This window comes from Macrobrachium nipponense, chromosome 38 (assembly GCF_015104395.2).
Source record: "Macrobrachium nipponense isolate FS-2020 chromosome 38, ASM1510439v2, whole genome shotgun sequence".
Lineage (NCBI taxonomy): Eukaryota > Metazoa > Arthropoda > Malacostraca > Decapoda > Palaemonidae > Macrobrachium > Macrobrachium nipponense.
In genome coordinates, this window is record NC_061098.1 from 22,321,787 (window position 1) to 22,348,234 (window position 26,448).

The 26,448-nt window shown below is 41.3% G+C and overlaps 1 pseudogene; it reads left to right on the forward strand.

Annotated features, from left to right (window-relative positions):
- Nucleotides 1–26,448, forward strand: part of LOC135209771 (protein dopey-1 homolog) — an 85,175-nt pseudogene that overhangs the window by 48,718 nt on the left and 10,009 nt on the right.

Consider the following 26,448-nt stretch of genomic DNA (forward strand, 5'->3'; position numbering starts at 1 on the left):
TGTACATGTATACGTCCCAGTGCTGAAGGGGTTAATGTGTAATAAAAAAGGATGAGGAGTACAGTAGTTAGTCAGAAAAGCAGTAGACATGGAAATTAGCAGTAGTAATATGAGTTGGAAGGCATAGGAAGTCTTAGAGAAAGGGTATAGAATAGGGCTTATAACTGATGAGAGTCCAGGTTGAGTACAGAAGGCAGGGGAGAGATAACTCATTTTACTTCTAACCTCACAAAGGGAAAATTGATGTAAAAGTATTTAAATGATAATGTGAAGTGTGTTGTCTAAGAGTTTTTTTTAATTTTGTAAAAATTGTTTGTTCATACGCAGAACAAACCTTCGGTCTTAACAATAGGATAACCCTCTAGCACCAGCTGGGAACCGGTTAAAAACAATAAGTCAAAGGCTGTAAAGCAAGTAGTCTGTTGGCATTTGGCCAACCCATATGTCTACATTTTGGAAACTGGTCAACGACCAAGGTTGGGACCTCGTGATGCATCAGACTTTCTTTGACTGCCTTGGAGAGTAGTCGTGTTACGCTCTCCTTCCCAAGCCAGCTGCTTTGTTTGCCTGTTATTTCTTTGCTTTTTTATAGTGGATGTGTGTATCTGTCCTGTAATCATTGATTCCTCATAGAGTTCCAAGCCCTGGGATTTTCATGTTCCAGGTTTTTTGCTTCTTCTGTTACTGATCCCCATTCAATTTGCAGTAGGTGCCGTATGATCTTTTATTCTGCAGTCTTCCCCCCGTATTTGCCGGGGATGCATACTAGACCCCCGTGAATAGTTGAAACCCCTTTAAAAATGCCTAAAACCATCTATTTGGTTAAAACTAGAAAAACCTCCTAAAAGTGTACGTATATACGTACCTGACCTTTTTATTATTTTTATCACAAAAAGGGCATTATATGATGAAATTGATAAAAGAACAGGCATTTGTGGATATTGCTCATAGAGAAATACAGCAAATAGGTGAATTTCCACAAATAATGGGGGTATAGGTTCCAAACAGAATCCGCGAATATGTGGTTCCACGAATCTGGAATTCAAGAATACGAGGGGTTCACTGTATCACTAATCTGTGCCCGGAATGTTACTCCTGGCCTATATCTCAGTGGAGGGCTTTCTATAAGGAGAGGGATCAATGTAAGGTGTTGACTTGTCCTTCTTGGGAAGGTTTTCCGCCTCCCCAAATGGACATTTCGGCTTCTTCTTCCAGTAGTCTTCTAGTCTTCCTCCTGCATCTGTTTGTTCCCGTGTCCCGCCCTGTTCTTTCATGATTTGTCTTTGGAAGTATTGGGCGGTGCAGAAGATAGTTTATATGTTTAATGAGGCTCCTTCTTTTGTGGGAGGGACATGTTTAATGAGGCCCCTTCTTTGTGGGAGACGATCACATTCCCTTAGGAGAGGAGGCTCCCCCTCCAGCTTCCTTTGTTTCATATTTAGAGTCCAACAAAATGACCCCGATTTGGGTGTTCCCTAGGCCTACGGGGTTCACCCTCTTTGGATGGGTTGCTGGTACATTTCTTGTCTGCTCACCAGCCTCCCCAGTCCCACTGGCAGTCCCCCCCCCCCTCCTCCTGGCCTACACTACTCTGTGTGTGTGATGCCTTCAGGTGGGCTGGAGCCATCGACAATGTTGTGCTTAGTTGCTTCTTATCTCCCTGCCAATGAGGCCATTGGCGTGACATCACTCCCAGCTTCCACTCAGCCTATGACGTCGACTGCGGTGTTGGTTCTCCCTCTGTCTCAGGCCGTGACGTTATTACCATCACGTCTCTGTCATCTGCCTCAGCCTCCTTCAGACACGTTCTTCCAGGTGATGTTTGACAATCTGGACTTCGTTTTTCTTGAGAGATATGCAGTTTCCCTACTAAGAGATGGCATAGAAGAAGAGGGGCTTTCCTCTTCCTCCTCTCCGCCTAGCAAGAAGTGATGAAGTCTCCTCCTACTTGCATAAGAGTCAGACGTTGGAGGATTCAGGACTTTGTTGTTTCTTCTTTTGGGAATGAAAAGTTTCACAGTCTTCTTTACCTGGACGTGTCTCTCCATTGCACTTACACGAACTTGTTTTAATTTAAAGATGGGCCCCCATCTTCAAAGCCTACTAGAGTTACCATAAGGTTGATAGCATTGATTAAGAGTTTGAAATTGCCTTCCACTCAGTTGTCTCTGGCATCTGGGATTTCTCATATGGACGTGTGGGTGATGATGACGGTCGATGACGTGAAATGCTTTGGGTCCGTGGGCTTGCGACTCAAAATCTTCTTCCAAGATGATTACACTCTCTAAGTCTCCTTCACCTAAGAGTTCCTGATAGTGTCATTCCTCATCTAGGGATGTGACCTTCAAGGTCAGACTTCTTCTTCAAGATCTTCCTGTGCTCATTGGTCTTTATCCTGTAACCATGGACGTGATTCGTTACAAATAGCCGTGAATGAGTGCATTTGCACGGCTGTGTACGGTGATTCGTTTCACAGCCGTGTGTGAATCATCTTATGGCTGTGTACGTGAGTAGCCATCTCATGACTGTGTACAGGGTCGTCTCACGGCTGTGTATATGATTCGTCTTGCGGCCATGTACGTGATTCATGTCGCAGCCGTGCACATAAGTCGTCTCGCAGCTGTATGAGTTGTCTTGTGGCCATGTACATGAGTCATGTCATGTCGTGTATATGTCGTCTCAAGGCATTGTACGTGAGTCGTATCGCAGCTGTGTACGTGAGTCTTCTCATGGGTGGGGCTCGTTACATGTGAGTTCTCACGGTTTAGTACACGTAAGTCTTCTCACGGTTGTACATGTGAGTCTCTGCTTGGCTGTGTACGAGGTACATAACATGTTCGTGCTGATAGTTTTCTTCATCAAGGAAAGGTTCATGATGCATCTCCTGATCTTGAACCCTCTTGGTTCAAACGTTCAGGGTGCCATTTCTTCCAGTGAGAAACGTGATGCCCAGCTCTGTAGGGAGACCTCTGCCGTGGCTTTAGAATAGGATGAGGTTCTTTCTAGACCTTCCTCCTCACGTTGTCGTTCTCCTATGCCTGAGCCAGAGGAAGTGGAGAACACTGAGTTATGTCTTCTTATTGGAGGTTGTTGATCTTCTCCGTGAGTTCAGTAAACCTGGAAGGGAGGACAACAGGCTCAATCTTCGATGACCTCTACTGGCATAGAAGCTTTGCTCGTCCCAAAGCGGGATTCTAGAACTTTGTTTGATCTCACCCGCTTTTGGGACATGTGTAGTCTATTTTGAAACATATGAATGACCTGGTTTCGGATAGAGATAGCTCATTTCGATCCAGTTGGTCATCTAAGTTCTTCTCTCCTCTCCAGCGTCAAGGAAATATCATTCCACCAACATTGCTCAGTTGATACCACGCCACTCCTAATCCTGATTGATCCGCCTTTAAGCCTAGACTATCTCGTTATCCAATAAGGTGCGAGTGCCTGTCGTTTTCCACCCAGGTGGCCTCTGCTATGGAGTCTACTGTTTCCTCCGTCTTCCAGACTGTGTTGTGGTCAGACTTATGGTCCACTGCAGTAGCCACGATAGCTTCATGCCGCTCCGAAAGTGAGTCGGTTAGCTCTACCTCATTTATCAGACAACTGAAGTCTGGGGCTAAGGCCATTTCATATGTAGGCCACCTCAGCAGGACTTGTGGGGGGGAAACCTCCTCCTGGCTAGAAGGGATTCAGTGGGCAGAGAAAACTGTGCAGGAAAAGTCAAGCAGGAAGATGTGATAGGCTATTAAACCTGGTACTACCCCTATTTATTTTTATTAAATGCTGAATGAACTGGTTGCTTGCAACTTATACTATGTGAATGATAGGTAACTTTAGAAGCAACAAATTTTATTATGAAAATTTGACATTTTACCTAAAAAACATATATGTTTTTTTACTGTAATTTACCGTCTCACCTGCAGGACATCCCAGCTATTAACACGAGTTGCTGAAGGTGTGGGAAGGCAGAATTTTTGGATGTTTGTGGGACTGTGTTTGGGGTAACTCTGGCGTTCGTCTTCCTGCCATCACCCACATAATGGCATGTTTTAATAAAAAACTGTCAACAGAAGACCAGCTACACATTCTTGGTACCAATATTGATGTAATGGTAAGATTTTTGATTTGTTCATGTATGTTGTTGTTAGAATTATTTAGTTGTTTTCATTCTAGATGTTGGGAATTATTAGTATGGTGCTGAGAATGTTTGTGGATGTTCTGGATATATTTTCAAAATGACAGTTTTAGTACTATACTGAATAATTATATACACAAAGAATTCAGGTCTTTTGGAAGCACTGAGATGATTTTTTCATATGCATGCAGGTATCAGCATTGTGCCAAGCCCTTGAAGACAGTAGTGTCTTGGTACAACGAGCAGCTCTTGATTTGACCTTGTCAGCACTTCCCATGCATAATACACAACTACTAAGACCAGATCTTGTAAGGATTAGCACATCTGCCATTTTGGTACTCTTGAGAAGAGATATGTCTCTTACAGGTAAGATGATGTTTCATTCATATGTACAGTACAATGATAAAACCTTTTAGTATAGTGTTCTAGTGTTCTAGTGTTCAAGGATTGTTAGATATTTACAGTATGTTATAGGGTTTTAATTAGAAGTTTGTGTATAGATAATAAAAAAAATCTCTAGCCTTATACAGCTACTTTTATTTATAGAAAAACTCATGTATGTTAGACAGGCCAATTTTTTGTAACAGGACAAACTTACCTATCCAATCAGCTAACTTGACCTAGAACATACTCTCATAAATCAGATATTACTCTAATCTTTATCTTTTATTTAAATTCTTATGATAACCATCCAATCTCCTTAACCTAAATGCCTTAACCTAAGTAACTTAACACTAAGATATTTCAGTCTAAATGTTTGAACCTAATAATTCAATGCATGTCTTACAAAAGCCATAAAATGCATCGAAATAAAATTTCTGACACAGAAAAGACAGGTTCACACAGCAACCTGTTTATACACGAGAAATGATGCACAACTGAACAAAGGAGCAGAGCACCTTGCGCCACAAAGAGCTTTGGTATCTTCAAAGGCAGCTAATGAGAGAAGGAAACACTTTACGTTATCATGACATTTTGATCAGCTGTTCAAAGGCATTAAAACATAATGACATGTATTAATGTATTGCTTTTGCACAAGTAGCACAACAGCTTACAAGCACATGATTACTCGCCTACCCATGCAGCTTTACCATACATTATTTTAGTGGTGATGTTTGTTCTCAGCCCCATAAAAGTGATAACAAAGCAGTAACCAAGATGACAAAGCAGCCCTCCCCACACAGCCCTTCCAGCTCTCTTTTCCACCTTCCCCGGAAAGTTTATGCCTACCACTCCCACAATACCATTTTCTCAGTGTGCTTAATGAATGTAAACATCATACATTGCTATGTTTCACGAGTAGTGTTGCCAACCTTGTGGATTGTTTTGAATTTTTTTTGATGTATATATATATTTTTTTATAATATGTAGTGTTCTAGAATTCCAGATATTGTGAATTTGGGATAGTGCAAATATAGATAAAAAGGCATTAGTTTATTTACTCCAAGAAGCAAAGCCTTCACCCAATGTTTGTCAATTCTTAGGTTTTATGTCTGATGACAAAATGTGGTTATGGAACCAATTGGAAATAATCTTGGAGATAAACCAAGCCTTTGTCAAATGAGGCCAAATCACTGGGAGACTACCCATTCGCCTATAGTACATGCTAAGTCGTTGCTTTGGATGTCCAACTATGAATGGTTTGCAACTTTGTCTGCCAGAAGCAATAGCACATAAAGCAGATACGAGTTGTTTCAAAACTTTTGACTGGGTAAATTTCTTTTCTTCTTTTCAGCCAAGCGATAGAATAAACACATTTTGTCCACGTTGTAGATTTGACTCAAAACAAGACCCTTGTTTCTTGTTAAGTCTTTTCATGTCAGTTGAAATTCCTCTATTCCCACCTTGGAAGCTTCCAAGGATTCACCATTAGTCTTGCTGCAAAGCCTATGTCAAATGTTGAATTGAAATTGACAATCTGTGACATTCAGTTCAGTTCAGTTCAGTTCCATGTACAGTGGTACCTCGAGATACGAAAGGCTCAACTTAAGAAAAATCTCGAGATATGAAAGCCAATACGAAAAATTTAATGGCTCTACATACAAAAAGTTTTCAAGATACGAAAGGTTTCTGAAAGTCCGAGATTCACCCGGATAAACAATTTTGAAAATCGCGCTGCGCGCCGCCATCTTAGTATACTAGTAGACTCGCCACCATCCTCCTGCTCTCCCATTGGTTCCTGATGCTAGTCGCAGCCATGAAATCCTTCTCTCCTATTGGCCAGCGTCCCTCCCATCATGCATCTACTATGTACACGTGGTGGCGTGGCTCGGCCACTCGGTACCAGCATTGTTATAGTACGCACGCGGTATTCGTTTTCGGGATCGTCAATGTGTACGTAATACTAATATTTAAAAAAAAAAGTGACCAAGATCTCTCACATGGGATAAGTGATCAAGGTCTCTCTCATGGGATAACTGGAAAAACTTTGCAGGGTTGGTAGAATCTCCACCACTCCCTGCTGAACAGAGGGTGTAGACCAATCATTTACAACATGCATACCAGTATGTAGTGTACGTATAATCAAGGCACTTCAGTTTATGTTGAAGGTCAGCAGCCGAACATTCAGTACCAAATCAGTTGAGAGAGAGCATTGGTTGGAGAACAGGGTTTTGATGGACATCAGGGCCAACAGAGTCATGAGGTGCAAAAAAAGAAAGTTGAAACTATGTGTAAAAAAAAAAAACTACGTAAAGTAAAAAAAGTTAAAAATAAAAAAAAGAAGAAAAAAAATGGCAGAAATTAAAGCAGCTTTCATAAAAGTGCAATCGTTTGTAGAAGACAACCCCGAAAAGGCTCACACAGGAACATTGGGAAAAATATTACTTAGGCAGAAGCAATCTTCCTTGGATAGTTACGTTGTAGTACGTACGTATATTTTTTAAGTGAACGTACGTACATATTACATAGGCAGAAATTAATGCCGCTTTTCATAAAGTGCAATCATTTGTAGAAGACACCCCCGAAAACAAAAAGGCTCACACAGGAACATGTGAAAAAGTACGTAGGCAGAAGCAATCTTTCTTGGATAGTTACGTATGTACGTAGCCTCACTCGAAAGGTAAGCTTCCACATTTTACGTTATAGTAATAATATTTCTTGTACACTAATATACACTTTATTTACAGATTTTGCATTTTTAGTCTTAATTTAGGTATTGAATGGTCCAAATTGTTGTAGTATTTCATTGTTTATAGGTCAATTTAGTTTTATTTTGAAATTTAATGGCGTGTTTTGGAGGGCTTGGAACGGATTAGCCATTTTACATGTAAATGTGGTCCAAGATACGAAAACCTCATGATACGAAGGGCGCCTCGGAACGGATTAATTTCGTATCTCGAGGTACTACTGTACGTGCACCCTGGCAGACCTCTGCTGATGAAAGCAGGTCAAATTTGTTTGTTCAGTTTCCTCATGGTAGGCTTGGGCCTTACCTTGCAGGCCTAACTCTTTAGTCTTCTTCTCAAAGTTGATTATGTATTTTTTCAGTGTGTCCGTTGGCAAACTTGATATCTAGCAAGGTAGATGTTGTTATAGCCCATTTTGCCATAATGTGAATTATTGACAGACTGGCCCTCAATTTTCTGACTAGTATTTTCCACCTTTTTTTCTGGGTCCTCATAAGTATTGTCAGGGATTTTGTTGCTCATAGGTGGATGGTGTTGATTTTTAGGAACAAGAATCTTTTCTACAGAATCACTGGTTCAAGTTGGCCAACTCTGTCAACAGTTTTCTAAAGGCCAAGGACCTGTTGCATCACCTGACCCAGTTTTTATGCATTACGATTTTTAATTCTCTAAATCCTCATTCTTATATAGTGATATGGGGATGATACTTAATTGTGCAGACTCGATGTCAAAGATGGCTAGGCACTTGCTTCTTGAAGAATTTTAGGCCTGAAAGAAGTTTCCTATTTGGTAAGGGCTAATGATAATGAGGCTCAATTAAACGTACAGGCTCAACGTAAGAAATTACGATTTACACCTAACGTTCTTTAATTTATAAGTAATCCAGCACCATCTTTGTCGCCAGGTTAGTAGGAGAAACTTCATTTAGTGTTATGTTAATTTGTTGCATTAGGATAGGAAATTGAATGGTGGTGCAGTAGAAGTGCAGTTTGGTTTTACCCGCTCACTACCTCAAGTATGCAGAGTTGTGTTTGAAAACAGTAAAAGCGCTTAATCCTCTACTAGTTTGTGGGTAGTCTTTTTCCTGAACCGAAGAAAAAGCAATCCTGTAGGCTCTTTTGTTTAAATCCCGGGTTGTAATGTCTTGGGGAGTGTGAAGGTACAAATTTTGCATAGGAGCGTACCTTTATATCATAAAGGTATTTATTTTAAGTGACTGCCATTTTATAGGGCTTTTGGACCCAGGCACAGGGGTCCCTTCACACCTCTTCTGTTTCAATCTGACTGAATTTAAGTGGTTTTCTCCACAAGGCTGCTCTTTGCTGCACATGTATGAATGGAATCCAACTTCTGGTTGTAGTATAATCCCAGAAGAAAGTATTCTCGATCAGGTAAGAATGTTTTGTGGTTCATGCGAAGAAACCTTTAGCTCATTTGGCTGAGCAGATTTTTGTCCAGCTGCATTACCACCATCCTCCTCTTTAGGAGTAGGTAAGAGTCATCTCGAATAATATAAATTTTCATAATAAAATTTGTGTTTGGATACTTACCTACCATTAAAGTAGACCCCACCCAGCCTCCCCACAACCTAGTGAGCTGTCAAGGAGAATTCTGACATGAGTTAAAACATTTGAAACACACTTTGTGGAGAACAGGTGGAATTAGACAGTCAATCAGGGCAGCCATTCAATTTCTTTTTTTTTTTGAAAATGACTGACTCACCTAAATCAGCGTGGAGGTATAGCTAACTTTAACAGTAGGTAAGTATCCAAATAATAAATTTATCATGAAAATTCATATTTTAACAGAAATCTTTCACATTCACAATTGATCCCTGAACTCCTTTTTCTGGTGAGAGCAACCAGATTTACTGAACGGCAGCATCAATAATGCAGTAAATGTGCCTTGCTGTAGAACTTCTCAATTCCAGAGGACCTTTATTCCTCACACCATAGGACTGTGGAACAGTCTCCCTGAGGATGTCATGCATTTGGAAGTTTAAAAGCTCCGGTGAAGATGCAGTGTATTACTAGCCTAATGCTATTCTCCTTACATTGTTCATACGCGAACAAACCTTCGGTCCTTAACAATAGGATAAATTCTAGCGCCTAGCTGGATCTGGTTAAAAAAGCAGATGAAAAGCAAGGAATCTTGTGATAACTGGCAATGCATGCGTAGATCGGGTGGGAAGAGTGGTCAAGGACACGCACCTATGCCAGTCTCTTTTCTTTGACTGCCTGGGTGAGAGTTGTGTTTACCTCTCTTGGCCTTTTCCCGGTTCATTGGCTGTTTCTTTTCTTATAGTTATGTGTGTGTTTTTGCCTAGTATTATGGCTTCTTCTGCTCCTTCTCGGCGTCAGCGTATGTGCCCCAAAGTTCCTGGTTTTCCATGTTCTCGTTTTTGGCTTCGGCAGCCACCGACCCTCACATCACATGCAGTAGGTGTCGTTCGAATTTTTGTACCATTTACAAATCCTTGCAGGAATGCCGGCATGGCCTGAGGAGCAGTGGGAGGTCGTTTTATGGCAAGAGGGAACATCAGAGGGTTTCAACTCTTCCTACTTAGGAAGGTTTTCCTCCTATTCCCGATGTTTTGTCTCCCACAGTAGTCAACCCCCATAGTAGCGTTGTCCCTGCATCTCCTTCCTTTTGTTTTCTTCCATTGATTCGTCGATGGAAGTATCGGAAGGCTGCAGGGTAATATTTGTAATGTAGCCCCATTCTTCCTCAGGAGTTTATTGGTTTCTGAGAAGGGTGAGGCTTTTTCATCAATCTCTTCTCTTCCAGTGTTGGAGGCGTCCAAAATGGCGGTGATTTGGAAGACGCTTGGGCTAGGGGGTACCCCGTCCTGGAGGGGTTGCTAGCGCATTTTGTGGATGGCTTGCCACCCCCCCCCCCCCCCCATCCCGGTCTGGCCAGGCCAACCCCCCTCCTCCCGGCCTCGTCTTCGTGGGTATCAGCAGTCAGCCCTCTTGTATTGCTCCGCCAGTGTCTGCCGCCACTTCGAGTTGGAGTGACTGCGGCGGGTCAGCCCCGTTGATGACGTCACAGGGTCCATCTTTGTGTATTCCTCCGCTAGTGGCGTCTCTTTCCCCCTTGCACCAAGGGGAAGCCGTGATGTCACCACCGCTTGTGATGTCACTCACATCGATGACGTCTCTCCCAGTCGTCTCCTCTGATCTGCCTTGCTCAGCCGTGATGTCATCACTGCCGCCCAGTTTGCAACGTCTCCCTTCCTTGTCTTCAGAGCCTTCTCTGGCACATCAGTCTGAGGTCATATGCCAGGCAGTGCTTCAGAGGTTGGACTCTGTATTGGATGTGAAGTTGGCTGCCTTATCGGTTGGTTGGGAGGACTGGTAGGAAACGTGTTGCTTCGTCTCCACCTCCCGAGAAGAGTGCGCATAAGAAACTAGTGCTGTCTTCCGCTCCCTCTTCCCCCTCTACACCTCGTCGGCGTATCAAGCATTGGAAGGCTAAGGACTTTGCCTTCCTTTGCTTCGAGGGAGGAACAATGTGGACGTGTTCCCGAGAGTGCTGTGGTTTCGGTGGTTTGGGCAGTGTTAGTGGTGTGCGTTCTGCAGGGGTTTGCTTCATCCTCTGCCTCGAATGTCGAATGTGCAAACCCCCCCCCCCCCCCCCCCCCCCATCCTTGCACATCATGAGAATGTTGCAACCTCCCCTTCCCATGCATGTAATGTTAGTGCTCCTTCTTCTCCAAGGCCTATTCGTCGCCGTAAAGATCTGAAGGCGCCTGTCAAGAGGTCGAAGGTAGTGAGCACGGAGTTTGTGCAGCTGGAGTGTTTGCCTGCTTCTTTAACTGGTGCTTCCAAGAGTTCGACTCTAAGGGATTCTCCGTCGCTCTCGAGTGTTCGAGTTTTCCCCCCATCTCACGTACGTACGTCTGCCACGCCCTTGACCATTCATGGACATGTGGGGTCCATCTGTTGAGGTAAGTGTGTTCTTAGTGTTACAGTGGGTTCGTCTCGAGGCCGATGCTTGGACCCAGCCCAGACAGTTTTAGTAGGGGTTTGGGACTGCTTGGCTGCTAACCCTTCTGTTAATTTTGGTGGAGAAGGCTCATTAGAAGAGCCTACACACCCTTCTCGTCGTCGGTTTCTCCACCATAGCAGGAGGAGGGAGACACGCAAGAGTTTCTGTCTTCCTTTTCGGAAGTTGTTGATCTCATTCGTGGGTTTAACAATTTGGAAAGTAGGACTCAGGCTCGGTCGTCTTACACTCCTCCTTGCTTGGAAGCCTTGGAGGGAGCTACTCAGGACCTCAAATCATCTCTTCAGCTTCCTTTGTCGGGGCACGTTCAGTCAGTCTTGCAGAAGGTTAACACCTCTGTTTCTGACCGGGACTTTGGTCGCTGTGCTCTAGAGCCTCTACCAAATACTACCACCGCCTCATAGGAAGTACTATGCTACGAGCTCTGCATTTTTGTTGTCACACCACCTTAACCCAGACGTCATTCGCCTGAAGCCGGGTTTGACTTGGAACAGGTGAGGTCGGTGGCTCCATCCCTTGTCTCCACAAGATGCCTCAGCTTTGGAATCTACGGCGGCCTTCATGTTGCAGATGGTTTCTTGGCTCGGACCTCTGGTCTGTGGTTATTGCCAAGATAGCTTCCAATAGGTCCTTGTAAGGGTTGGTGAGTGCCGCCTCGCTTGCCAGTCTTTTGCAGTCCGGGGCAAGGCATTCATATTGGCTCACCTCGGTGCCAATTTATGGGCTAATCATCTTCTGATTAGGAGGGACGCGGCTTTGTCTAGGATGGAGAGATCGCTCGACACCGAGTCTTTGCTGGCATTGAGGAACGGAGATCTGTTGGAGTCCCAATTTTTGTTTCCTTGGACAGAACTCGAAAAAGCAATAGACTGGCTCTGTGCTGACACAAAGACCGACTGGTGCACCAGGCCGTGTCTAAGTTGGAGTCTCGTCCTTGGAGACGTCTGCTCCTCCTCCTTCCCCTGTCCAGCAGCAGTCAAGGAGATCGTCGCGTGGTGGGCCATCGAGGACCTTGAGTTCGGCAGGGCCTTCCCGTTCGACACAGCCTAAGTTTGAAGATCAATGCCCCTTTTGCTCTCGTTCCTTTTAAGCCAAGAAGGAGCCCAAGGGGCAGAGGTAAAGGGGGGCCATCGGTAGGTTAGGCGCGCCTCTCCCTCTCCTGCGCCATGGGTGGGGGATTGCCTGGCTGGCCATTGGGCCAAGTGGCAGAGTTATGGGGCGGAGAAGTGGGTGGTAGATGTCCTTCGGGTGGGATACCTGCTACCATTCGACTTCTCTCCTCCTCTGTTGGACAAGCTGCAGCTCAGGAAGGCATATCCTCCAGATTCTCTGAAGTTCTTGGCTCTTCGGGAGGAAGTGCAGAAAATGCTGGACAAGGATGCGATAGTGGAAGTAGTGCGTCCGTCCTCGGGGTTTTACAGCCACATCTTCTTGGTGCCCAAGGCATCAGGAGGATGGAGGCCTGTGATCGACTTATCCATCTTGAATCACTTCATCAGGAAGACACTGGTTCAAGATGGAGACCCCGCCGCTCGGTGTTGGCAGCCGTGAGGGAAGGCGACTTCATGCTGCCGATAGACTTAAGGGGACACATACTTCCAAATCCCTGTTCATCCCACGTCCAGGAAGTTCCGGTTTGGCTTCTTCCTCTTGCGGACAAGATCTTCAAGTTACAAAGCCTTGTGCTTAGGGCTGACGACAGCCCCTCAGTGTTCACAAGGGTCTTCTCTCTCGTGTAAAGTTGGGCCCATTCTCAGGGGATCCATTTGCTGAGGTACCTCGACAATTGGTTAGTCTTGGCAGTTTCCAAGGAGAAGCTGCTGCAGGACAGGGATCGTCTACTTTTGGTTTTGTCTGGACCTGGCATATTAGTCAATCAGGAAAAGTCAAACCTCATACCCACTCAAAGGATTCTCTACCTGGGCATGGTCATCGATATGACAGTGGCAAAATTTTTTCTGCCGGATCAGAGATTCGGAGAAGTTGTGGGCGGTAGCACGCAACTTCCTGTCAAAGTCACATCAGTCAGCTCATCAGTGGCAGGTTATTCTGGGAGTGTTATCTTCCCTGGAGAAGCTGGTCCCTCATGGCGTCTTCATCTTCGGTCTCTGCAATGGAGACTGGGAGAATTCTGGTTCCCAGCGGGGGGACTCTCCCCTGTTTTGGTTCCTCTGTCTTTTGTTTTTGGAAGTGAGAGAAGACCTTCGTTGGTGGTTGGACGACCAGAATCTGTTGAAGGGTGTCCCTCACCGGACTTCCTTCTTTCTTGAACGCCTCCCTCGCAGGTTCGGGCCCAGCGCGCACTTAGGCGCCTCATCGCTTCAGGCGTTTGGAGTTTGGAGGACAAGCAGCAACACATCAGTGTCTTGGAGTTGAAGGCGGCTTTCCTGGGTCTGAAGGAGTTTCCGTGGGGAAGGTAGAGGGTCATTCTGTCATTCTCATGCCGGACAACACCACGGTGGTAGCCTATGTGAACAAACAGGGCGGCCTGGTTTCACATCAAACTTCACGCCTTGATCGTCGAGCTTCACCAGTGGGCGGTTCTGCAATTCGGTAGAGCTCTCAACCAGGGTATATCCCAGGGAAACAGAACGTGGTCGCAGACAAACTCAGTTGCCGGGATCAGATCCTAGGCACAGAGTGGTCCCTTCATCAAGTGGTGACAGACAAGTCTTTTCCAGATTTGGGGGAAGCTGGAGGTGTTCTGTTCACTGGTTCCATATCCTTTAGCATTGGCAGAAGATGCATTCCAACATCCCTTGGACAACGTTGAAGTGTATGCCTTCCCTCCATTTTGTTTGATCCGTCAGGTTTTGAACAGGCTGATGAGTTCACAGGGTCTCAGGATGACTTTGGTAGCCCTCTGTGGCCTCAGGCGGAATGGTTTCCAGATCTGCTGTCGTTGTTGTCAGAGGTTCCGAGGGAGATTCCCCCTTGGCGACATCTTCTGTGTCGGCCCCATGCGGAAAGGTTCCACCAGTTAGTAGAATCCCTGTCTCTTCACGGTTGGAGGCTATCAAGTATCTCCTCTGAGCAAGAGGCTTTTCTCAGAGAACAGCTGGGCACATGTCCAGCAGTCTTAGAAAGTCGACCTCCGCAGTTTACCAAGGCAAGTGGGTGATCTACTGTGATTGGTGTCGTAAATGGGATTTTTCTCCACTCGGGACCTCTATCAGTGAATAGCAGACTTTTTAACTTTCCTCAGAGACGAGAAACTGTCCATTTCTGCTTATAGAGGCTACAGGGCAGCACTTGAGGTTTGGGTGTCACGCCTTAAGGGTATCAACATCTCCTCTTCCTGGGAACTTTCCCTGCTAGTTAAGGGGTTTGAGCAATCTAGTTCTCCTAGAGAGCTCAAGCCTCCAATGTGGGATGTTTCCTTGGTTCTTAAGAGTTTTTCTAAGAGTCCATATGAGCTGTTGCATTGCTCATCTGACAGGAACCTGACGCTCAAGACAGTTTTCCTTTTGGCTTTGGCATCTTCCAAGAGGGAAGGAGAGCCTCCACAAGTTCTGAGCTATGAGGTGTGAAGCACACCAGGGCTTGGGGGTCGATGTCCTTCGAATTTGTACCCGGAATTTGTGGCTAAGACCCAAAATCCCTCGGTGCATGATGACAGGTTCACTTCATTTTCCATTCCATCACTGACTGATTTGTGGTGATGCTCAAGAGCTTTTGTTGTGCCCTGTCCAGGCCCTGTGTTGCTATCTTAAAAGGACTCGGCACCTTGGACCAGGCTGCCGCAGACTTTTTGTTAGCACAGGCTGTACAAAGAAGAGGTTTCCAAGAATACTATCTCTTTTTGTTGGATACAGGAAGCCATCAGACAAGCATACTTGACTCTTGATGATTCCACCACCACGTCTGTGCATGTTAGAGCACATGATGTTAGAGGTATTGGTCCCTCTCTGGCTTTCAAAAAGAACATGGCTGTACATAGAGTGCTGAGCGCTGGTACTTGGTTACGCCAGTCCACGTTCACCTCCTTCTATCTTAAGGATGTTACCCACAGATCTACGGACACGTTTTCCCTGGTTCTGTGGTGGCTGCCCAACAGGTTGTTTAACTCATAGTTGCCCTTAACTAAAGATGCATCTTACCTAAGATGATTGTGTGGATGAGATGTAACTCATAGTTGCCCTTAACTAAAAGATGTATCTTACCTAAGATGATTGTGTGGATGAGAGAATGAGTGAGTGGCTGGTCTCCTTCTCTTGTACCTTTCCTTCTTCCTTTTGGGCGGTTTAAGGAATAGACCCGTCATTTGCTGGACTGGTCTGATACAGGTGAGTAAGGTAGTCCATACTGGTAGTGTGGTCGTGCAATATACAAATATCTTACCCGTACTTGGTAGCATAGGCTCCACTCCTTGGCAAGGAGGAGTCGGGAGTAATACAAACCGTATTGTCTTGGTTTGTTATCGGACAGTCAAAGTTTCTCTTGGGTTCCTTATACAATGGTTATCCCATATATCATTTTATGTCACTCAGGTTCTGAGTGGTTAGATATCAATTTATCTAGCTTCTCAACCGGCTTCAGTCCCTCTCTAAGAACTATTTCTTTTGAGAGCTGGACTGGTGGGTGAGGCCCGGCCCCAGATGGTCTAGGATGTCTTGTACCTCCCTCCAAGTATGAGTCTATCCTATTGTTAAGACTGAAGGTTTGTTTGCGTATGAACAAATGACAAATTTTCTAAGACAATTTGTATTTTTCATAGCTACAAACCTGAGGTCTTAACGTTATACTGCCCACCTCTAGCCGCCCCTCTGTTTGTTAAGTCATCCTGAGTTGGGAAAGACTGGTGTAGCGGCGTTGTCCTGGACCAATCCTAACCCAAGCTACGCATGCGTTGCCAGATATCACAAGATTCCTTGCTTTCATCTGCTTTATAAACAGATCCAGCTAGGCGCTAGAAATTATCCTATTGTTAAGACCTCAGGTTTGTAGCTATGAAAAATACAAATTGTCTTTGAAAATTTGTCAATTTTAATACATTTTGATATATTTTTTAATATATTTTCTTTTTTTCTTTTTTAATTAATGAGATCTCTTCTTTCTGTATTTTCTTTTACCTCCTCTTACTTCTTCCAACTGAAAATCATATTCTTTGGAAGCGTGAATTTCAAGTCCCTGTGGACCATAGGGAAGTGCATGCCAGTCATGACCATTTCCTTTTTGCCCCTTTTGAAGGGCAAGTTCTATGGCATTAGAGCTGCAGTAACTTTTATTTTCTTTAAAAATCAGGCTCTGGAGAAGATTGTAAATACAGCACAATGAAGATATAACTTGGTATTTGCCTCACACTGTGGCAGGATATAGAAATTCAATTTAAATATTGCAGAGCTTTTCACCATGCTTTTCATTTGGAAACTTATATCCTGAATGATTAAGGTAGTTCTGCTGTAGTTTCCATATCTACTTAGGAATTTGTCAAGTTTTGGGGTATGTGAAGGTGCCGAGTATTGGGTTAGGCAAGGGCCTTCATTCTTTTGCTGGCCTATTTGCACAGGCCCTTTATCTCACGGTCATCTTGCAAGGAACCTCCACTGATTTTTTAAGAGGTCTGTGGCCTAATGAATTAGTCCTCAACTGCCAGCAGTACCAATAGCTGGATTCTAATCATTAAGTAAGTTGCCTGTCATTCCAAAAATAATATTTTTCTGAGGGAATTAATTTTAAGTTCTCGTGTACTTACCCATCTCTATTTGCAATGCTGGTATTGGCTATTATCATAGAGATAAGATTCACTTTAAAAAATAGAAATTTTAATTAAGTATTATATAGTTAAAAGTTTTCTATAGTCAGCAGCTAGAATTTTGAAAATTTGTGAGTTGCGCGCTATTTCTAGTGGCTAGGTGATGAGTGTCATGGCAATCGCTCTATAGCAAAGTAACATATATTAAAGGAAAGGAAAATATATCTTCTTCGAGTAGGTCTGCAGCAAGGAGGCATTTGCGCACGCGTTGGAGGCGTCTGTTCTCATGATTGTTTGAGCACTACTGCAGGGGTTCCGGTTGTGCGTAGAACTCTAGTATGCGCATGTCGCTAGAAACGCCGCGTATTATGATGTAACTTTTCGTCTAGATCCTTCTAAACAGTTCCTGTTGGGAGACGATGACGTTCATTGGTCAAGCTCCGCCCCTTTCATCCCCTGGTGATTCCATCAAGGGTTGTCTTCTCTGGACCCTGACTGGGTTCTTACTATCAGGAAGCTCCTGCACAAGAAAGGATTTTCAAAAAATCAGCTGTGCAAGCTATTGCCAATTGCAGACAAAGTTCCTCAGAAAGAGTATATCAAGCTAAGTGGACCACATTTAGAACATGGTTCAAAGGAAACAGGGTATTGTCATTTCAGACAATTGTAAATGAGATAGCAAACTTTCTGCTATTTTTGAAGAATGGTGAAAGGTTTGGCCACATCGAAGAATGTGAAAGGTTTGGCCACATCCACTATCTAAGGTTATAGAGCCATGAGTTCAGTTTTTTGACACCGAGGAATAGATTTATCCTCCAACCAGGATTTGTCAGACTTAATTAAATCCTTTGATACAACCAGACAAAAGGAAGTGGTATTAGTTCCCTGGAATTTAGATATTGTTTTAAAATGGTTTATCAGGCTCATGTTTTGAACCATTAGATACTATCTCTCTAAGAGACCTTACTAGGAAAACCTTTTTCCTAATAACATTAGCTACCGCTAAAAGTATTAATGAAATCCATGCTTTAGACAAAAAAGGTGAGTTTTTCAGGAGGGAATGCAGTAGTATGCTCGTTTTCTGTAGGCTTCTCAGCAAAACGAGTCAATCTCTAATCCTTGGCCCCGCTCTTTCATGATTAAGAGCTTGTCAGAAATTTTAGGTCCAAGTGACCAAGAGAGAGTTTTATGTCCCGTGAGAGCTGTAAAGTTTTACCTTCACAGGACAGCAAAGATATGGGCCCCATCGGTATTCTGTTTGGAACCCCACACATCTGTTATCAAAGAATGCCCTGGCATTCTTCCTTAAGGATTTAATATCAGAAGCTCATTCTTCTCTGGGAGAGGATGATTTCCTATTGTGCAAAGTGAAAGCTCATTAAATAAGACCCGTAGCCATTTCCATGGCTTTAGACGTAATTTGTCTTTCTGCAATTTTGCAAATGACCTTCTTGAGGTGTAAGATGGTCTTTGCATCACATTATCTCAAGGAAGTCAAAACTGTCTATGATAATTGCAGTACTTTGAGTCCTTTTTTGGTGGCTGGCGTGGTGTTGGGAAAGGAAGTATAGGAAGGATTCCTTCTTTCCTTTTTTTGCATTGAATTGTGGTGTTGGACTTTAATGGGAGTGGAGTTACTATGTACAGGAGTACCTCCAGTTATTTTTGGTTGTATTTTTTAATTTTGTCAGTGTTAGGGGATGTTAATTTGTTCTGTTGTATTATTGTTATGTACTGCGCCCTGGGCTGGGGCAACTTGTCCTTGTCAGCGATCGGAATCATCCTTGCCACAAGGCACCCACTATAATAGTAGGCAACCCTCAGGCTTTATTGCTGCATCACCATGAGAATAAGTGTAGCATCCATTTAGAGTCAGGATCCTTTCTGAAGGCAGCTTGTTTATCAGGTAAGGAACAACAGGCATTATTGTAATCTTAGCAGTCTTATCTATGTTCAATTCATTATGTTTACTAATATGTTGGAATAGGTGTGTTCATATATCCCACCTCCTATCAATGTGGGAATCAGCTATATAATTACTGGGTAAGTCACTTAATTAAAAGTGACATTTTTATAATTTAATTACTATACTTACCCAGTGATTATATGATCGGAGCCTCCCTCCTCCCCTCGCATGAAAACCTAGGCATAAATAAGTTGATGCATGTTTGCTAGTTGTTCCTATCTAGCTCCAAAAATGGGCTGGGCTCATCAGGTAGCAGCTAGAAATAGCATAACTCATGAATTTCAAAGTTCTATTTGCCAATTGTATAAACTTTTAGCTATATAATTACACTGGGTAAGTATAATTAAAACTGTATTATAATTAAACTGTATTATAAATCATGTTTTTTTATTGCAGCATTTATTTTTTAAGTACTTACTGCTCTATTGTGATTAATCATCCCTTCCCCCCCACAACCTCCTCACTCATGTGAACAAAATCAAAACTGAGAACAGTAGGCACATGAACTGTGGTTCATCATGAGTGGGAGGGGTCATTAGACCGTTTAACTAAATGCTCGAAGGAAAACTTTTTTGTATTTATGCTTTGTTACCCTCTTAAAGGCAGTAAAAGAGTAACTGGTGTGGTCAAGGGTTGCCAAGGGGTATGTGGGTGGTCCCACCTAACTCGTGGCCAAGCTCAGATGCCATAGTCCCTTGCATACGCAATTTTGTTAAGTTATATGTTTTTCCAGCTGATGCTAGAAGATTTTATCCTAATGTTTAAGACCTCAGGTCTGTTAGTTATGAAAAATAGAAACTGATTAAAAAGATTTTTATATTTGATATAAAAATTAAATAAATTTTGAAAAAATAATAGATATCATGTTAACAGCTGAAGTTGATGATAAAGTGGCTGGATGTTATATGATAAAGTGTAATTGCCTTTTCTGTTACTTAAGTAACAGATGTATGGGAAACATGCTCGTGAGCTTTATGGTCCCTCCATGTTTGTTAAATGTTGAAAAAGAAAAAATGTGTAAAATCAGCTATGTCTAATCCATCTACCTTCATTATATGGATGTCTTAAGTCTGTTTTAAAGTAGCATAACGAATTTTGTAAAAATAATATTGACTTTCATAATGTTTGATTACATAATGATTTTCAATTAATACTTTATTAATATCCATACTGATCACATTCTCTTTTTCTTTATGCAGACGTCTTTATGCCTGGCTGTTAGGATCTGAAATCAACTTCTCATTGTTATCCTCTGAACACCCTGTAGTGAAACGCCTTGCTAGCAATATGAGTGACACAAACACTGAAGATGGATCAGATATTAATGCATACTTTGAAATATTCTCGCGTCCTCTTCTTGTGGAAGGTGTGAAAAGTTGTTTGAAAGCCAGCCAAGGTACTAATCCACCAGATTTGAGGCCTTATAGGCTTATAGTGTCCCTTTTAGATAAGCCAGAAAATTGGTCCATTCATATTGGATGATATTTTCTTAGATTTGCTAAGGTAAGTTCTTTCTTTTGCTGAAGTGTTTAGGATATTGAAAATATATGAGATAAACACAAAAATTTTATTGTTGTTTTATAAAAAAAAAATGTATGGACAAGATTTTTGTCATGTAGTGAAAATTGGTTTAGTAGAACAGAAATTTTCTTTTAATTTTTCATTCCAGATGCTTATATCACACCTGCCAAGCACTTCAAGAGCCTAAAGTTTTAGTTGAGTCCCGCTGTAGACAACAGAGTACTACAGATAGACAAGCATCCTTAGTACCTCCTTGTTCCCCAGATAAGAATACAGTTGAGGGTAACAAAGGTTTACATGAAGTAACTAAGACTGCTACACTTCTATTTAGTGCTTTGCAGCCATCTTACCCATGGATTTATCTCACTGGATTGTTACGCCAATGCTTGTGAGTCACATGAGACTACACATGCTAATAGTGAAGACCAGTCATCAGGAGTACAAGAAGTGGGAAGTTCTTGCATGACAGTGATAGAAATTTGCACTTTACTGCAGCATCTGTTGACTTCTCTCCCTTTAGACACTCAGGCAACAACACAGGCATCTAGGTTGCCTGAGGTCTTGAATACCATAAACCTCCCTCCTTACAGACTATTTAGTCATTCTAACATCTAATGAACTCTTTGTGGGACTGTCTCTTTGTTTTAAAAGCTATTCTGCTGAAACTCATACCTTCTGTTACGCTTCCTCCAGCCATTGCAGCATCTCGTCCAGATTCTCGTGCCAGTATATACATTTACTTCCCTTCAGCTCCATGCTGTGTCACAAGGTTCATCTCTAACTCGTCCTCCAATAGTCCCTGAATCTCGAGCGAGAGAAAGCCCTCCAAGTGAGAATGGGATTGTTCAGATAGGTATAGAGGCTAATGAGGAAGATATAAATAATAGAGAGGAGAACGATTTTGAGTCTGTTTTAAATGAGAGAAGAAAAAAAGAACAATGATTCAGTAACTGATACAGAAGCTGAAACCTCATTTATATCAGTTTAATTTAAGGTCTAAGGGGATTCCTTTGTTAGTTCTACTGAAAGTGATAAGAGTCTGCCTAATACAAAATACCACCAAGAATGAAACTCCAAAGGAAAATATGCTGCTAAGTGAAATAAATCCAGTAGAAGATATATTTGATCTTGATAATTTGGATTTATGTAAAAGAAAAGGAACATCAGAGTAAGTGAGGTTCCTTCAGATTCTGGAGTAGAAGAAGGAGATTCAACTCCAAAACATCCAAAAGGAGATAATACCTATCTGTTTTTGCATGAGGCAAGTAGGATGAATATGAAAGTGCCCCTCAGAGTCCCAACCATCAGGGATATTCACCATTATACATGGCTATGTAAGAGAGTTTGAAAAGTTTTTACGTTTTATTCAGAATAAAGTTCTTAGCGATGATTCTTCTCTTTTGTGACTTTGAAAACTCTCTTTATCATTCAGAGATTCTAGGAGTTGATTCGCAATCTGAATTAAAGCAGTTGCTAGATGAATGTTTACATTGTTGTGAAACAAAAAACTCCTCAGAGAAAATGCATCGCCAGTAAAACTGCGCATTAAGAAGAGGCTTCATTGTTTGACGCCTTCACGATCCCTAGTTCTCTTTCGTCTCACTCTTCACTTTCAGTACCTTCAGAGGGTAAGGGAGAGTCTGTTGATTTGTCATTAGTACTTCAACTGAAACAGGATCTTGGTGAACACCTTGAAGTTTTTAAAGCCTCTTGCAAAGTCCTTGTTGATTTGTCATCTCTTCCTACAACTCCTGGATCAGTCTTAAATAGACCATCAGAGCAACTTCCTCACTGGTTTGTTGGATTGTTAGCTTGTGTTATATGTGGAAATCAGCCTCTTCGCAGTTCACAATAGCTTCAATTTGTTTCAACTCTTCTTGAACTGGTGATGCTCTCTCAGTCAGACCTCTCTGTCTGGCAGAATGAATATGGGTCAGGGTGTGACAATGAAGTAGGTGGTGGTAGCAGTAAATATCACACCATTATTACTTCCATCTCATACTCATATCCTTTTACATCATACAACAGTATACAAGGTGAGGAAGCCTTTTTTTTTATGTTTTTGATTGACTTATTATTCCTTGTCATGAGACACCCCCTTTTCTTGCCATTCGATATGTACTATTGTTTATAATATGGCTGATTTTGTATCTTCTGAAATAATATGTAAACTACAGTACTGTAACTTGTAATGAATGAGAACGAGTGAGTGAGTGAGTGAGTGGAGTTTAGTTGAGTGAGTTAGTGTTTTATACAAACAGTGTTTCCATGATTGTCTATACTTAACAAATGAATTTAATTTTTGGTAGATTGTACTAGGCTAGGCCTTGAAACAAGATTACTAAACTTATAGTTTATGTAACAGTTCATAACCATCTCTTATAAATAACAACCGCTTACCACAGAACTTACATGAACAACATCGAGTATGACATAAACAAACAAATCAGGAGATGGCTGATACAACATCGAGTATGACATAAACAAACATATACAAGTCAGGAGATGCTGATTTGCAATTTTGAGGGATTTTATTTTAACATAAAGTATGTAAATGTACCTTTGTATAACTATTTTACATTTATGCACAAAAAATGAAAATAAAAAATAATTCTGGTAACTTATTTGTTTTCTTTCATGAACTAAAAATTATGCTCCTGATTCTTTAGTTAGTAGGCTCAATCAGCTGATTCTGCAAATGTAAACATTAATTTCAATAACAGTAGTGGATGATTGTTTTTTTATAGTATATCTGATGATGTTGATATAACATCATCATAATATAGTATAAATGGATTCAGTAAGTAAGTTATCAGGTTCATGACCATTACCTTTATCTTAAATAAATCTGTAATAGGCTATTTGACTTGATGCGAGTGAATACTGCAAGTGTAACACCTAGCCTAGGTCAGTAGTTCACACATAAATATTTTGTGTCGCATGTATAGTAATACAATATGGTAACAACTGATAAGAAAGTTGCTGTATAACTTTATAAGAGTACATTAATGTCCATGAAACCATGGTAGGCTGTGGGTAAATGCAGGTAGGGTACCTACCTACTGGACTGTGTCATTTCCAAGAGAGTGAAAAAGGATGAATTACATTTTTGTTACAGTTATAGGGAAAAGAGATAGATGATTGCCTTTTGCATAAAGTGTTCTGTTTAAAGTGTGATTGGTTGTTTTTGATAAGCATATTGAGTGGTTACAGGTATGCAGTATTGACAAGGTTAGGTGAGGAAGGGTACTGAGTTGCCCTTGAACACATGTAGTTCTTTTACTTGCCATTATCTGGTGGGCCCCTGGCTCTATTAATCCTGATAATTGAAGGGTATTTATTACTTTACTTCTGCTGCACTATCTGGAATGGTACAGTGTTAGCCACAGTAGTCATCAACTAAATTTTTCCTTCCTCTTTGGTTAATTTCCCTTAATATAAGGAACTCTTTTATTGTTGTTTCAGTGTCCAAATTTCCTCATCTATTTCTGGGTAAAGTGCTGTTATTGAAAACCTCTGAGCTTTTAAGACCCCCTTCCCCAATTTCAGAAGGAAATATAATTTTAAAAAATTTTTATGCATTTAAGGAGGAGTTCATGTTTATTAAGATCCTATGTAGCTACAGTATGGCAGAAAAAAACACAGGACAGCAGGAAATTTTTAAAACAAAAAATAATTCTGCATTTTGCAAGAGAAAAGCCAAAAGAAAAGCAACTTAGGTATAATAGAAAACATGTTAATAACACCTCTCCATTGATGCCATTGAGTTTATGAATTCTTATATTTGTAAACAAAATGAAAACAAAAAGCAAAATTGTAGCTTAAATATAAAATTATTTTAAAACTGGTGTCCACAGGAACCAGCTGATACTGGCAGTAATCTTTTACCAAGGGTTATGTGAAGGTATAACTTCCTTAATTTTTCATTTGGTGTCATTTCTAACTGTTTTGCCGCCTGGTTCCCAGTTTTTTTCTTATACTTATTTTAAATTGTTCATTGGCAAATCATGATTCATGTCTGTATGTCTGTATAGCAATACCAATTGTATCAAATCTTAACTTTCTTATGCAATTTCAAGCTTTTCTTATTTCTAAATCTTTATCAACATCTGTGTTGTTTGATTTGCCTCATAAGATACTAGTTAAGATAACCTGTATTGGATAGCATTGTGCCTAAATATTTGAAAGATTCAACCTCATTCATATTTTCTGCATCTAATGTTGTTTCTTTCCTTTGTGGATACTCTGATCTCTGCTTTTTAAATTTGTTTTGAGTCCAATCTCCCTATGATATTTTGAGTTATTTTTGTAAGCAAGATTTGTAAAACTTGGGTGATTGACAGCAAACAGCATTACAGTATCCATATACAGACATCCTACTTATGAACATTCAACGTACATTCAGAGATACAAAAAAACCAGATCACAAATTAAAATTGTGTTCAGAGAACTCCCCTTAGACATCCATACCTTCAGATTTTTTTCAGCATGCCTATTCTGTAAAATGCAGTGTGTACTGTATGTAGTAGTAAAGTGAATTGTGTTTTAGGATGAAAAAACATAGTGTTGTATTGACTTTATATTAAACTGTACTTAAGTAGACGTGAAGAGTACAGTAACCAACTTACAAATTCAACATACAAAGAGCCCTCTGGAATATAACTTGTGTAAGAAGGGTGCTGTCTGTATTATTCCAAACTGTTAGGTTTGTTTTTATATACTACTCTCTTAAACTTTCTCTTCTGTCTCCAGGCCAGATTTTTCAGTGTAAAACTCAGAGATTATATAATGTAGCACCTCATTACTCTTGACAAGACCCTGTTAACATTGGAACAGATCAGCAGACAAGTTTCAATTCCATAATATTCTTGTGTCTATTGAATTTTTAAAATTAATTTCCATTTATATATTTTGATTCAAGTTTATTATATATCTACTGTCTTTTAGGGACACAGGATATGTATATTTAGCAAATCAAATATATAATTAGGTGTAAAATTACCAGGTCAGATTTGTGTTGTTGAAACACTATTACATGACTCATGGTCCAGTATATAAATCATAAAGCCAGCTAGGTTTTAGAACCAACAGTGCAGGAAAGTAGGGGGCATACCTGTATCTTCAATATTTTGCTTATGATTTCAGTGAAATTGTGTAAGTTTATTTTTTATTTATTTTCTCGTAGCATGTGGCTTTGCAGCTCTGGGATTATTTAGACTCTTCCAGTTCTCAACTCCATGTCTCAAGTACGGAACTGCTGTTGCAATTACATAACCTCACATTACCGAGTTGTGACAGTGCAACTCTTACTTCAGCACCTCCGCAGCCACCCATTTCCATTGTTGAACGACAGATGCTCACTAAGTTAACAGCCACAGTACCCTCAGATAAAGCAGGAGAAAAGGTACAAAGTACTGAATTTTTTCTTGTTAATTCTTGGAAGCAACATATTATTGTAGCATTGTTGGTGGATTGATGTAATTTAGGATTCTTTGGTTCCTTATCTTCAAGTTTCATTTTGCCTTCTCAGAACCCCAGACCTGTCAAATACACCATGGCAGTGGCTCAGATATTGTGTCCATTTTATTTACTTGAGGTCTTTCATGAAACATTTTTTCAGATTTCAGAACATAAGCTTGATCTGTAAATACACAAGCACTATCTATTTCCAATGAAAACATTCTGTGAAACTAAAATGTATTGCATACAAAAGAACTGTAATTGTGCATAAGTATATGTATGTATTTTTGTATCATCCGATCTTGTGTATCATGCAATCATTAAATTTTGCCCAAAAAGGTGATTTTCATCTTATATACATCATGTATAATGCAAGGTGTATTTTTAGTAGGTTACACCATGCTAGGCTCTTTATGCCTGTCTCGGTTTCGGTAAATACCATTGATGATGCATATTATATCTGAGTTAATGTTTAACTAACAAATAGGCCTAGAGGCATTCATTATGTTCAGTGCAAATCTTCATACATTAGATCAGA